Source organism: Pongo abelii, chromosome X (assembly GCF_028885655.2).
Source record: "Pongo abelii isolate AG06213 chromosome X, NHGRI_mPonAbe1-v2.0_pri, whole genome shotgun sequence".
NCBI classification, from domain to species: Eukaryota; Metazoa; Chordata; class Mammalia; order Primates; family Hominidae; genus Pongo; species Pongo abelii.
This window is the reverse complement of record NC_072008.2, coordinates 11,123,471-11,137,538: the sequence shown is the minus strand read 5'-3', so window position 1 is coordinate 11,137,538 and position 14,068 is coordinate 11,123,471. Positions and strand designations below refer to the sequence as shown.

The window sequence follows — 14,068 nt, the reverse complement described above, 5'->3', positions numbered from 1 at the left end:
TCTCCCCACAATTTTTGGTTTCCTCTCACAATTCTCTGTTCTCTCCCACAATTCCTTATCTCAACCATAATTCTGTATTCTATGCTACAATTTCCTGTCTTTCCTATAATTCCCCATCTTCCCCACAATTATTTGTTCTTTCACAGAATTCTCCACTCTTACAATTCTCCATTCTCTCAAAATACTCTGATTGTTCACAATTCCCCAGTCTCTCCCCTAACTCCCATTCTCTCTCATAATTCTGTTTTCTCACAATATTCTCGTTCACAATTTTCTATCCCACAAGTGTCCCTTTTCTCCCACAATTTTGTGTCTCTTCCACAATTTTTTGTTCTCTCCCACAATCCTGTATCTCTCCCCCAATTCTTTGTGCTGTCCTCTCCACAAATCTATGTCTCTCCCACAATTCTGCTCTCTCCCACAATTCTGTGTTATATGCTACAATTTCCTGTCTTTCTCATAATTCCACATCTCTCTCCTAATTCTTTCTTCACTCTGATAATTCTTCACTTTCACTCACAGTCCTCCATTCTCTTAAAATACTCCATCTTCATTTGCAATTCTGTAGTCTCTCCCCTAACTCCTTAGTCTCCCTCATAATTCTGTTCTCTCACAATACTCTGTTCTCTTACACAGTTTCCCGTCTCTCCCACAATAATCTCTTCTCTTTCATAATTCTCCCTTCTCTCCCACAATTCCCCGTGTGTCCACAATTTTGTGTCACTCCCACAATTCTCTGTTTTTTTCCTGCAATTCCTGATGTCTTCCCCCATTATTGTCTCCCACAATTCCCTGTCTCACCTACAAGTCTCTGTTCTTTCCCATAATTCCTTGTCTTTCCCATAATTCCTTGTTTCTCCTACAATTCTTTGCTCTCTCTCACAATTCTCCACTCTTGCACTTCTCCCTTATTACACAATATTCTGTTCTCTTTCACAGCTGCCTAGTCTGTGTCCCAATTCCACATTGTCTCTCACAATTCTCTGTTCTCTCATGATACTTTATTCTCTCCTGCTATTCTCCCTTCTCCCACAATTCCCTATCTCTCCTATCATTTTCTGTTCTCTACCACAATTCTCAGTTCCCTTTCACAATTTCTCAGAAGACCCAAGCCTGGTCCTGTAACTTCAGTGTTTCAGGGCCCAAGGGGAAAAACATGGCCCAGATGAGTGGTATATGATCAGGAGGAAAGGGTATGGTGTGAAGGTTTGTGGTTATAATGAGAGCAGGTGTCAGGAAAGGTGTGACTAAGGCGGAGCACAAAAGACCAATTATTTGTTTTTTTCTACAATTCCTGAGTTCTTCCACTTAATTGCATATTATAGCACTTGACAAAAGATTTGCAGTTTTGTATTTGAATGTGTAATTCTCTTACCTATGTATGGATTTTCTGAAGTTAAAAAATAGATCTTATTTGGCTTTATATCCCCTATATCAGCACAACTCAAAATGTGTCCTGCCAGTGGGGACCAGTTCACACACTGTTACCATTCTAATATGAGATGAGGAGCTTTCACCACAAGGCAAGGCAAAGCATTGCTTGCTTCATCCAGAAAGTCTTACTATGAAAAATGACTCATCTCAGATAAAATTGTGCTTAGTGGCATAGCAGATTTATATTATAGTACAAGATTCTTAATTCAGCATTGGCCAATAACTAGCAGTTTCTGGACTGACACTTGAGTAGCACTGCCCTATCATTACAGTGTAGTTTCTGTTGTATAATTGAGTGCTCACTGAAGCAGTCAGAAGCAGACAGTGGAAGGGATCACAGAGTCAATGAATCTTGAACAACATCACTCATTCAGCAATATTTGTGGAGCACCTATGATGTGTCAGGTACTGTGGGAAGTGCTGAGAATTTAAAAGTGCTTGACAGACTCCTTGCTCTCAGGGAATTTACATTCTAGTAAATGAATAGATTGGACAACAAACAATCCAACACAAACAGATAAATAAATAATTTAAGAGCCTGATAAAAGCCACCAATCAAATGACACAGGTAGTGTGACAAAGATTGAGGCATGGGGGTCTACCCACCCCTGTGGGTAGATGATCTGTGGAGCAGACAGTTTGTATTCCTCGGGAGCTTGTTAGAAATGCAGAATTTCAAGTCCCTCCCCAGAACCACTGAGTCAAAGTCTGTCTTGTAACATGATCCCCAGATGATCAGTGTGCACGATACAGATTGAGAGCTCAGGATACCTTCTCAGATATGGTTGTCAGCAAAGACCTCTCTGAGAAGGGTGACGTTTTAGCTGAGACCTGAATGTTGAGAAGGACCCAGCCATGTGAAGATCAATGCAAAGAGTGGTCCAGACAATGAGAATTCCATGGTAAAATGTTCGGAGATCCGAAAGAACAGGGAAAGACCAGTGTGGCTCACACAGAATGAGTTGGGGGCAGAATAGTAGGAGGTGATGTTGGGGCTGGATCATGCCATAGGCCATGAGGAGGAAGTTACATTTTCTTTTAATTGAAATGTGAAGCCATGGAAGGGTTTCTAAAAAGAAGAATTATTTGATCTGACAATAGAGTTAGCTTATTTTTCTCAACTTTGCTCTTCACTTTCTAGTTATGCCTGGAGACCTTCACTTGGTTCTATGCCAGCACTGCCCATGAACTTCATAGACTGATCTTTGCTAAGGCCTAAATGAATGAAGGTAAGTTCCTAAGACATAGCCAGGAGACTCCCCCACCCCCGCATAGGTCTGTGTTCCATGGAGTCTGCCAGCATTCATCACATGTATACTCAGAGGGACCGTGTCAACATCAAAGGCCAGGGTTACCTCTTACTCTTGGAAATAAACACTACTTTTCCTTAAAGGGATTTATTGCCAATAAAATTAGAGATGGCCAGAAGTTATCATTCTGTTTAATATTCTCACAACCATTGTAATAACTTTAGAGGATATATTATTATTAGTTGGTAAGTCCCAAGCTTTTTTGTGTTTTGATGAGAGTCGAGGGTTTCTTCACATAGACCTCTAAAAATTGAATTAATTGGCCAGGCGCAGTGGCTCACGCATGTAATCCCAGCACTTTGGGAGTCCAAGGCGGACAGATCACAAAGTCAGGAGTTCAAGACCAGCCTGGCCAACATAGTGAAACACCATCTCTACTAAAAATACAATTAGCTGGGTGTGGTGGCACACACCTGTAGCCCAAGCTACTTGGGAGGCTGAGGCGGGAGCATCGCTTGAACTCGGGAGGCAGAGGTTTCAGTGAGCCAAGACCATGCCATTGCACTCCAGCTTGGGTGACAGAGTGAGACTCTGTCTCAAAAGAAAAATTGAATTAATTAATTCACTGATTGTGGATGACTACCTTATATGACGAATCACTCCCAGTTTCTTATAGGAACCCTGGTTTCATGTCTCCAGATGTATGTAGGGCATTGCTTTTTGACAAAGTTTCTTTAATTTATAGCTGTACTTATTTAAGACTGGACTTTCCTTGATACCTGCCAAGGTGGTCTGAGTGGGCACTAATGGGCCTGCAATTAGGTCAGTTCAGAAAACTTAAGGCTATTCTTTGATGAATGCCAACAGGGAGGTTGCCCAGCCTCTTCTCATGCTGGGAAATTCAGCAGGTATGAGATTTGATAGGAGACAGGGCCCTGATTCCCTCTATGGCGGTGCTTCTCAACTAGAGCTGATTTTGCTGTCCCTATCCTGGGGGTATTTGACAATATCTGGAGACATTTTTGGTTGTCACACTGAGGGTAGTGGTTGCTACTGAAATCAAGTGGATAGAAGTCTGGCATTCTGCTAAGCATCCTACAATGCAAAGGCCAACTCTAGTAACAAAGAATTATCTGGCCCCAAATGTCAATAATATTAAAGTGGAGAGACCCTATTCTTGGGAAACCAAAGGCCAGAAACTTCCTCTCCTTGATACCTGGCAGCTAGAGCATGGGCTTCTATTTTCTCAGCTTGCTCAATATGTGTATATATACACACATGCAAACATACTGGCATGTAGTGTGCATTATGTAACTACACTGGGACCACTGGGACTATTTAACTCATTGCCCCTTCTTTCTGCCGCAAACCAACACACACAGTCACTCAGAAGCAGAAATGGGGGCGGGGACTCGCTATTTTTGAGTGGTGAAAACTGTTATTATTATTGAAGTTATTATGATTAAGTTGCTGATCCAGTTGTTGCCACAAGTGGGCCTTTATGAGTCACTAGATTTAACACGATGTGCCGAAAAAGATGGGAATAGCACTGGTAAGAATGGGTGAAGTGAACATTGCTCTGGGAAGGAGCTCTGGAGAGCCATGTGAGTCACCACCCACACAGGCAGGAGATATCAGTATAGTCTTGCCTAGAGGAGTGAAGAATTTCATGTTTTCTTCCCTATGGAAATAATTAGTAGTGGAGTTGGTTACCAATGGTAGAGAGAAATGGGGAAACCACAGGGTTATGTTAATGAAATTTCCAGTGGGTATTGGATTTGCCCTCCAATTTTTAAAGCATAAACTGTAACCAAAGACCTTCTGACATGTTATTCTTTTAAAAAGGAGAAGCATGGTAGATTACAGTTGTTTGAAATTACCACCTTACTGCATAAAGAGAAAGCTAAGGTCAAGTAAATAAGAAGAGAGGAGTAAAAAAATGGCTGCTGATTTTGAGAAATATTTAGGGTTAGGGGCAAGATGAGTTCAGGTTAGACACATTGCACTTGAGATGATAATGGTTATCTAGGCAGTGAAATCCAAGAAGCAGTTCAGAACACAGAATTAGAACTCAGGAAAGAGCTGGTTGCAGATAAGGAAATGTAAGTTATCAGATTTGGTTGGATGTTAAGCCATAAGAATGGATGGTAAAATCCTTCAAGGCTTTGGTTTTCTTTGCTCTCATTCCAAATTTACCAAAGAACTTCACGACTTTAGTTTGGCTTTCCTATTAGGAAGAGAATGCATCACTAGCCAACCTAAATTCCTTCCTCCTTGGCAGTTTTATTTTTTTATTCTAAGCATTGTGAATTAATGACTTGGAGAAAATAGGAGTAATGGAAGAAAAATCAATAAGGCAAGGCATGAGTGGCTTTAAAGGAAGGAAGGGAAGGCTCTTTGAGGGGTTTGGACTCATTGTAAAGTGGGATTGAAAGATTAAACCCGCAAAAGACAAGTTGACAAACCATTCTCTACCACCACTACATGAAATGCAGTTTTCCAAGAAATGTGCTTTGAGGGACCCCATTTTTAAAACACAAGTAGTAGCATACTTTATATAGGGATTTAACTGTTGTTCTTCACCTAAAATATCTTGGAGGTTTTCCATATCCCTTTTTCTTTTTATTTAACAGATTCAAGAATTAAAATGTAAATGTTCATATCAGTACATACAGTGTTCCATTTTGTTTTTATTTAGGACATGTACACTATTCCATCATATAGATTAATACAGTTTATGTAACTGGTCCCTTACTAATGAACTAAATTTATGTTATTTCCAGTACTTTCCTATTACAACAATACTACAATGAGTAATATTGTGCTTACATCATTTCTCACACTGTGTGAGAATATCTTTGTAATACCTAGAATTAAAATGACTGGGTCAAAGGGAATGTGCTTTTAAAACTTTGATAGTCACTTCTAAATGACCTGGGATAGGTGGTTGTACCCCTTGTAGCTTCCCTCAGGAGTGCATGAGAGTGCCTGTTTTTCCACACCTTCATCAACACAGTGTATTGCTTTTTTTAAAAATTGATTTTTAGACATTCTTTATAAGGAAATTAACCTTCTACACTATGAGGTTGGAATATTTTCTAAAATTGTCTTTTTTTGTTTTTGCTTCTGCTAAGTTTTGCTTTGAGTAGTTTTATGGATGTTGTGGCATAATTAAAAATATTTTAAGTCCCAAATTCTCCCAAGTTTCTTCAGTTAAAAAAATTACACTTTTTCCTTTAAACCATTTATATATTTGAAACTTATCCTGGTGAAAGGAATAAGCTATAGCTGTGCTGTGGTATGAATATGACTTGTTTGTCCCCATCAAAGCTAATTTTGAAATTTGATCCCCAGTGTGGCAGTGCTGGGAGCTGGGGCCTAATGGAAGATGTCTGGGTCATGGGGTAAATCCTTCATGAATGACTTGGTGACTTTCTTATGGTAGTGGGTTCTCACTCTCGCGAGACTGGATTAATTCTCAGGGGAATGGATTGGTTCTGGCAAGAGCAGGATTGTTACAAAGTGAGGATCTCCCTCATGTTTACTCTCTCTTCACATGTGCCTGGTTTGCCTTTGACCTTCTCTGCTGACTCAACATGAAAGCCCTCACCAGAAGCTGAGAAGATGCCGGTTCCATGCTTCTTGAACAGCCTGTAGAACTGTAAGCCAAACAAATCTCTTTTTTTTATAAACTACGCAGCCTCAGGTATTTTGTCGTAGTAACACAAAATGGACTAAAGACAAGCTCCAATGACTGCATCCATTTTATACTCTCCTATGTTTTGGATTCTCTTGTCTTTAGTCTTAATGTTTGTGTGTTTATTTTGGATTTTCCAGGGATTATTTCATATAATCTCAACTAATAATGATTTTACTTCCTCCTATCCAACTTTAATACCTCTAATTTCTTTTTTTTTTTTTTTTTTTTGAGACGAAGTCTCGCTCTTGTTGCCCAGGCTGGAGTGCAATGGCACGATCTCGGCTTGCTGCAACCTTCACCTCCCAAGTTCAAGTGATCCTCCTACCTCAGCCTCCCAAGTAGGTGGGATCACAGGCGCCTGCCACCATGCCCGGCTAATTTTTGTATTTTTTTTTTTTTTCAGTAGAGATGGGGTTTCACCATGTTGGCCAGGCTGGTCTTGAACTCCTGACCTCAGGCGATCTGCCCACCTCGGCCTCTCAAAGTGCTGGGATTACAGGCGTGAGTCCCTACGCCTGGCCTAATGCCTCTAATTTCTTTCTCCTGCGTAGGCTAAGACTTTCCAGCAAAACGTTAAATAAAAGTGGCAGTAGACATTCCTAATTTTTGTGGAAAGGTGTCTAGTGTTTATCCATTAAGCATTTTGCGAACTTTTAGATTGGCATAAAGTTTTTTGTCATGTTTAAGAAGTATCCCTATATCTCTATTTTGTTATGAGTGTTTTACAAAATCAGCAAGTAATTTAGTGAATGGGTTTTCGTAGAAAATGACAAAGGGGCAGAGTTTCCCCTCTAGGTCAATGTAAACTGAGCCAGCACAAGCAGAGAGAGGAGTCCAGAGGCAGAAGTGACCATGGGAGCCTAAGTCCATGAGAAGTAACATATAACTCAGGGAAACTTGATATTCCATGGACCATGGACTGGGAGATTCAAGTGAATAAGACCTTGGGGTCCAGGAGATGGGGAGGCCAGGCCTAACTGACAGAGGCTTATACTTTAAGGGTGAATTTATTAAACAAATATTATACAAAATACAATGAGCTGATAATAAAACAGTCTGTGTTCTTAAATTTATATGTGTGTGCTTGTGTGTACTAATACTGAGGCCCTTAAACCACTAAGATTTAGGATTCTTAAACAAAACAGATTAGGTAAAGTTTGCCTTCCAAAGCCAAGGGGAGAGGGGTGGCCAGGGAAGGAGAATGTTCTGGCTGGAAAGAAGACAAATTCTGAGTAAAGGAAGCTGAAGGACAAACACTTCTACTCAGGATTTAGCATTGGCAGGACTGTTTGATGTGTTGGAATTTAGAGCTGGGTCAGTATTATTTAAAGGACTACAAACCTGGTCTTAAATTTAAAAGGGGTGTGGGGGTGGAGCATGGCAGGTGGTGAACCAAAGAAATTTACTATGATCTGAAAAATAAGCTTAAGTACTAACTCCACTGTGGGCAGGGAGGCAAGAACCTTCCCTTTTTTGAGTTGAAGATAAGCCTCTTCGGTCTGAACTTTCCTAAATTCCACTTCTTCCTTTTCTATAAAACAAGGTGAAGTACTTTATGCTAGCTATCAAAAATCATTGACTGTATGTTGCATGAATTTATGAACTTATTATGCTAGAAAAGTGTTCCTTGGCTACTTCATATGTATATAAACTTTCTCCCTCAACACAGTTTCTGCCTTTTATTTTTGGAATCTCACATAGTCTATATCTTGTTTTCAGAGTAGACACTATCACTGTGGGTGGCTGAGTTCTCATCTATATGCAAGCAAGGCTAACTGGCTCTCTAGGTTACCTTGATGCCACCCACTGAGAGTCCTTTCTGGATTTAGTGATTTAGTGCTGCTTATTTTCACCTTCTGTTAGGATGGAGCCTCGGAATAGAGACCAGGTTGAAAATCAGTCTTTTACTTAGAACCATGAAAGCAGATACTACATCTTATCCATCTATGACCCAGTGACCCAGAAGCCATTAATTTGACATTACCAACATACCTCCACACAAAGACTTTATAATCTTCAGTGTGAGAATTAAACAAACAAACAAAAACTTAAACAACTTTGGAGGGGAGAATGATAACCTAAATTTTAAGCATAAGAAAATCCCTAACAAAAAGATCCAACTAATTGCCACTGGGGGGCGATGGAAGTTCGTGAACTGCTCTGCTAATCCCTGAGGCAACTGAGCACTTTAGTTGGTTTGTTTATTCAAAGCTGGAATTTGGACGTGTGAACCATCAAGCTTAGGGAAATTCCTGGATGAGGAACACAGTCCTGGGAGAAACCTACCAAAGATGGAATTAGCACCTTGGCGAACCGCCTTCAGCGCAAAGAACTTTCTTTCCTTGTGTGGCTTAAGAATTTACTTCAGTTCCCTTCTGTCTAAAGCAGAGGAAGCCAAGTTAAACTGTGAATAAGCACGATAACAAAGAAGAGTTCTTATTTATCACTACCTGCAAACACATGTAAGTGCACAGTTTAAACAGCATTCAGACATCTCACAGCCACTTGGATCAGAGTTTTGGTGTGGGTAGGCCTCAGTTGGTAACTTTCCTGAGGAAAGGAGGGAGGTTGTAGAGTTTATCTTAGGAAATTCTGAGTCATAGATAACACTTTAAGTGACAGTTAAGGAATCTAGTGAGAGGGAGTTTGGACAGGTTTAGAAAAGCACCCTATGGAAAACAAAAGAGAAAAAAAGTATCTTCACTGCAAGAGTAATATTGCAGCCACTTGGTGGCGTGTTGTGGGCTTTATTTCTCCTTCCAGATTCCCTCGGTGGTGTCTGGAACCACTGGTAGGATAGGAGTCCTGGCACCAGACTTTGGCCAGCCCAGTCATCAGGCAGTATCAATGTTAGGGGTCCCGTTGCTACTTCTACTTGGTCTTTTTTCCCTTCCCAAGATTGCCAATAAAGTGTCATCAGCAGCCGGGTGTAGTGGCTCATGCCTGCAATCCCAGCACTTTGGGAGGCTGAGGTGGGCAGATCACCTGAGGTCAGGAGTTCAAGATCAGCCTGGGCAAAATGGTGAAACCCCATCTCTAATAAAAAAAAAAAAAAATTAGCCAGGCATGGTGGCATGCACCTGTAATCCCAGCTACTCGGGAGGCTGAGGTAGGAGAATTGCTTGAACCCAGGAGGTGGAGGTTGCAGTGAGCTGAGATAGCACCTCTGTACTCCAGCCTGGGTGACAGAGGGAGACTCCATCTCAAAAAAAAAAAAAAAAAAGTGTCATCAGCACAAGAATTTGTCCTGCTTCCACTCCAGGAAGGGCCAAAGGGGACAAAGAGATATGGAACTTAAAAAGCAAGTCTAGAATGTACTTTTGTGCATAAGACATAAACATATCCATGAAATCATGTTGCATCCCCTGTGTAATAGGATCTCCATTTCAAAAGCCCTCCAACTTGGCATAGGGATGACCTAAGGGCTCTAAGATTGCAGCTAGGATAAGGACCCATGGATCCCAACGCTCAGAGCCCTATGTCCTCTGGAAGTTGCCGACACATGTTTCTGAGGGACACTCAGAAAACCTGGAAGCATGTTATATTAGTGAGGACATTTTAGATTTTGAATGAGAAGTCCAGCTTGAGTTAACTTAAGCAGAAAAAGAAATTTTGGGATTACACTCTTAGGAAGTCCAGGGTGGGTAAAGCCTCAGGAAGGGCTGGATCCAGTCATTCTGCCTCTATCTCTTGGCCTGATGCCACTTAGTGTGAAGGTCTCTCTCCTAACTTCTTTAACATTTGGGGGAATTTGCTCTGACTGGGTCACATTCTTTCCCCTGGATCAATTACTGTGTCTGGGGAGGTGAGGCAATATGATTGGCTAGGTCTGGTGTGTTGTGATTGACAGCCCACCTGGGACCACCTGAAATGGGGGAGAGGATGTTCCTCAGAGGAAATGATGCTGAACAGACAAAAGCAGCATGAATCTCCAGGCAAATCATTTGTCTATATGGACAGGAAGATCAACAAGCTGGAAACAGGAAGTGATCCATTAGCCAATAGTAAAATTAATCCCAATTGCTGTTTTGCTTCCTTAGATTCTAACATAGGCCTAATGAAAAAGCTCTGGATTCTTGTGTAAATAATTTGGGAAATGCCTCTACTCGTTCAAAGAGGATCTTGGAACTGTTTTCTATTGACAGATGCCCATAAAGACGAACCTGAGTTGTATTCACATGCTTCTTTTATTCCTACAATAAGGAAAGCACCAGGAGTTCAATATTGAATGCTGAAATGAAAAGGAAACATTCTGTTTAATAATGAAAAGTACCAACAATTGCCTTTGGGGCTAAAAGTCCCAAAATTATCCCTAGAAACCTCTTAAGGTCTACATATTATTTGCAAGGCTCCCTAATGCAAATGATCTGCTTTCTATGTCAATCTTAGTCATATAAAACACATGCCCCAGCATAAAACATAAACCAAAACAAAATAACATTTCAAGAAACCAAGGGCCAAAAATAGCTATAGTCAACTGCTGATAAGGTATGAATGGAAACGGTGGGACATTCTGGTCTGAATGACAATTGTTCTTGATCTTCGAGGCGGAGAGGATTGTAGGAAGCCATTGTACAGATGGGATGACTTACCTAGGCCACAGACTGGCAGCCATATCCACACACCATTCCGAGCCTAGGAGAAAAGCCCTGGGCCCAGAGGTGAGGTGCCCTGGAAAGGGCACTCTTTGGAATCATAGAGCTCCAACTCTGGGCTCTCTGACTGTCAGCTGTGTGATGTGGATGTCACATCATCTCTCAGAGCCTCCACTGCTTCATTGGTGAAGTGACAGGAACACTGACTTTATGGCGTTATGTCATGGAGAAAATGAACACTTATATATTGATCTAACTCAGGAGTCAGAACATTTATTCTGTGAAGGGCCAGATAGTAAATATTTTGGGCTTTGTAGGCCATAGACTCCATGGCAACTACTGAACTCTACATGAAAGCAGCCACAGACAATGTGTAAATGAATGGATGTGGCTGTGCTCCAATGAAAGTTTATTTACAACCTGAAGGTGGCCCTCAACTTTGGCCCAAAGGCCATAGTTTTCTGACCCCTGGTTTAATGGTTAGTTCCTCCCTGTTCAATAAGTGTTAGCTCCTCCTTGCTCATCCTGTTAACCCTTCTGCCCGTTGTCAGAGAACATTCTGGTGATAGGCTGGATTGTGTTACCCCAAATTCATATGTTGAAAGGCTTCACCCTTAATGTGACTGTATTGGAGATAGGGCCTTTAAAGAGGTAATTAAGGTCAAATCAGGTCATTAATACTGAGGCCCTAATCTGATAGGACTGGTGAGGACTGGTGTCCTTATAAGAGGAATAGACACCAGGGCTTGTAACTCGCTCTCTCCACACCCAAAGGACCATGGAGAGCACAGTGATCTGAGGAAAGAGGGCTCACCAGAAACCAACCCTATTTGCACCTTGATCTTGGACTTTCAGCCTCCAGAACTGTGAGAGAATACATGTCTGTTTTTTAAACCACTGTCTGTGGGATGTTTTTATGGCAGCCCCAGCAGAATAATATAATCCCCTGTGAATTAGCTGGGTAAACGATGATGCCACCTTAAATTCCTTCCTTCTTTTTTAAAAACATCTTTTTATAAAAATAATCTTTTCGTATAAAAATTTTATATCTCTTTTATATAAAGCTTTATATTTTATATCTCTTGTTATAGTGGAGGTAAAAGCATCTGCCCTGCTTATGTAACAAAATTTTTGTGAGGCTTAAATTGAGTAGAAAACACGAGGTGTGATATAGCACAAGTAATTACCAAGACATTTCTGTTTCAGCCATGTCACCCATATTTGCAAATGTAAGCTAGAACGTAAGAGAGCAAATCTGGACCCAAATGTTGAAGTCTTTTCTTTCCCTAAAGTAAATTACTTGGTCAGTAGAGTGGGGTTGGTATTTGTTTGCTTTTCTGTTTTTGAAAGGTGGGGAGCTACGAGGAAGCTAGGAGAAGAAAACATGTATAAAAAGGACTCTGGCTCCAGTCCAGAGTGTTTGCCTCTGCCCTTTGATGTCCAATGGAATCGTTTCATTCAGTGTAGTAAATTCAGATAAAATTTCCATGCTATGTTAGGTGCTGTGCTGGGTATGGTGGATAAAGAAGTGACAAAGACAAAGTCTCTGCCTCCAAGGAGCTTATATTCTAAGGCAGAGATAGGAGAGGTTGGGCTCAAAGCAGAGAACAGATGAATGAATAAAGTAAGTACAGAATTTGAATAATGCCAGAAAGAAAGCCAATCAGAAGTAACATGGTTGGGGGTCTTCATGCCCATTCATCTTGCCTTTTGTCCTCTTCTCCCAACTGTGATGTCCAAGTGTTTCAAGCTCATAGCTCCTCCTAAAGATGTTGAATCAAGATGATATTCTTCTTGTTAGCATCATTTCTAATGTACAGTTCACAAAATTAGTAACAACAATTGTTAACTGTGTACTTCTGGCCTGGACACTACTATGCTAGGCATTTTTTGGGCGTAGTAAGCTTTTAAATTCAGAATAGTTTTAGATTTATAGAAAAGTCACAAAGATGTACAGAGAGTTTCCATTCACCCTACCCCCATTTTGTTCTTTTATTAACATGTTATATTAGTATGGTACATTTGTCACAAGCAATAAACCAATTTTGATACAATAATATTAACCAACACCCAAGATTTATTCAGATTTCCTTAGTTTTTATCTAATATACATTTTCTGGTTCAGGATCTCATCTAGGATGCCACATTACATTTGATTATCATGTCTCTTTGGGCTCTTCTTGGCTGTGACAATTTCTCAGACTTTCCCTCTTTTTGATGACCTTGACAGCTTTGAAGAGTGCTGGTCAGGTATGTTGTAGAATGTCCCTCAGCTGAGATTCGTCTGATGTAGTGCATTATTTCTCATTCTCATTCTTAACCTTCAGTGTAAGTATAAATTATTCATCTTTTATAGATGAAAACACTGAGATCCAGAGAGGTTAAGGAACTTCCTGAAAGTTACACAGCTAGCAAATGGCAGAAGCTGTGATTCAAACTCAGTGTTGACATGACTTCAAGCCACATACTTACTTTGCCTCCCTGGTCTCAATCTGCTAAATTTCTGACAATGGAATTGTTCTCATCAAGGCTATCAGGGTGATCTCTTTGTAGTTCTTTCATACACTTTAAAGCAATTTGATGACATGCTTAATTAGATTAGAACAATTTCCACAATCAGTTGTTTGCTGAACTGGTTATTTGTATAACTTTGTTGGTTGTGTTCCTAGGACAGTTGGTTAATCCAAAAAGAGTATCACTGAAAAAGTATTTGAGAGCCTGTGTTTCTAGAAGTAGTTCTCAAACTGTGCTCAGAAGTAACACCTGGACTGCTTGTTAGTAATGCACTTCCTGGGTTAGGGTGATCCACTGCCCCTCTTTGCCCAGGACCGAGCAATTCCCAGAAAAGTCCCAGGCAAATCAGGACACTTGGTCACCCTACCACAGGCCTCCTGTGACTCACTAAGGCCCAGCAATCTGCTTTTGAACAAACTATCCAGGAGATTATTTTAAACGCACAGAAGTCTGAGATCCACTACATTAGATATAGAAATGAACTGCTGAAATAACTGGTGGCCAGTTTCTGAAGATATTGAAAAACATTGATTTTCATCTGGTTGAGTATATTTAACTATGCCTGAAGTTGAAGG

The 14,068-nt window shown here is 40.7% G+C and overlaps 1 protein-coding gene across 1 annotated transcript in view; it reads left to right on the top strand.

Annotated features, from left to right (window-relative positions):
* MID1 (midline 1) overlaps nt 1-14,068 on the top strand; it is a 654,743-nt gene that overhangs the window by 1,565 nt on the left and 639,110 nt on the right. Inside the window, exons 2-3 of the mRNA XM_063721012.1 lie at nt 2,576-2,663; nt 6,288-6,345. The gene's annotated coding sequence lies outside the window, so the exon portion shown is untranslated. The remainder of the gene's footprint in view (nt 1-2,575; nt 2,664-6,287; nt 6,346-14,068) is intronic.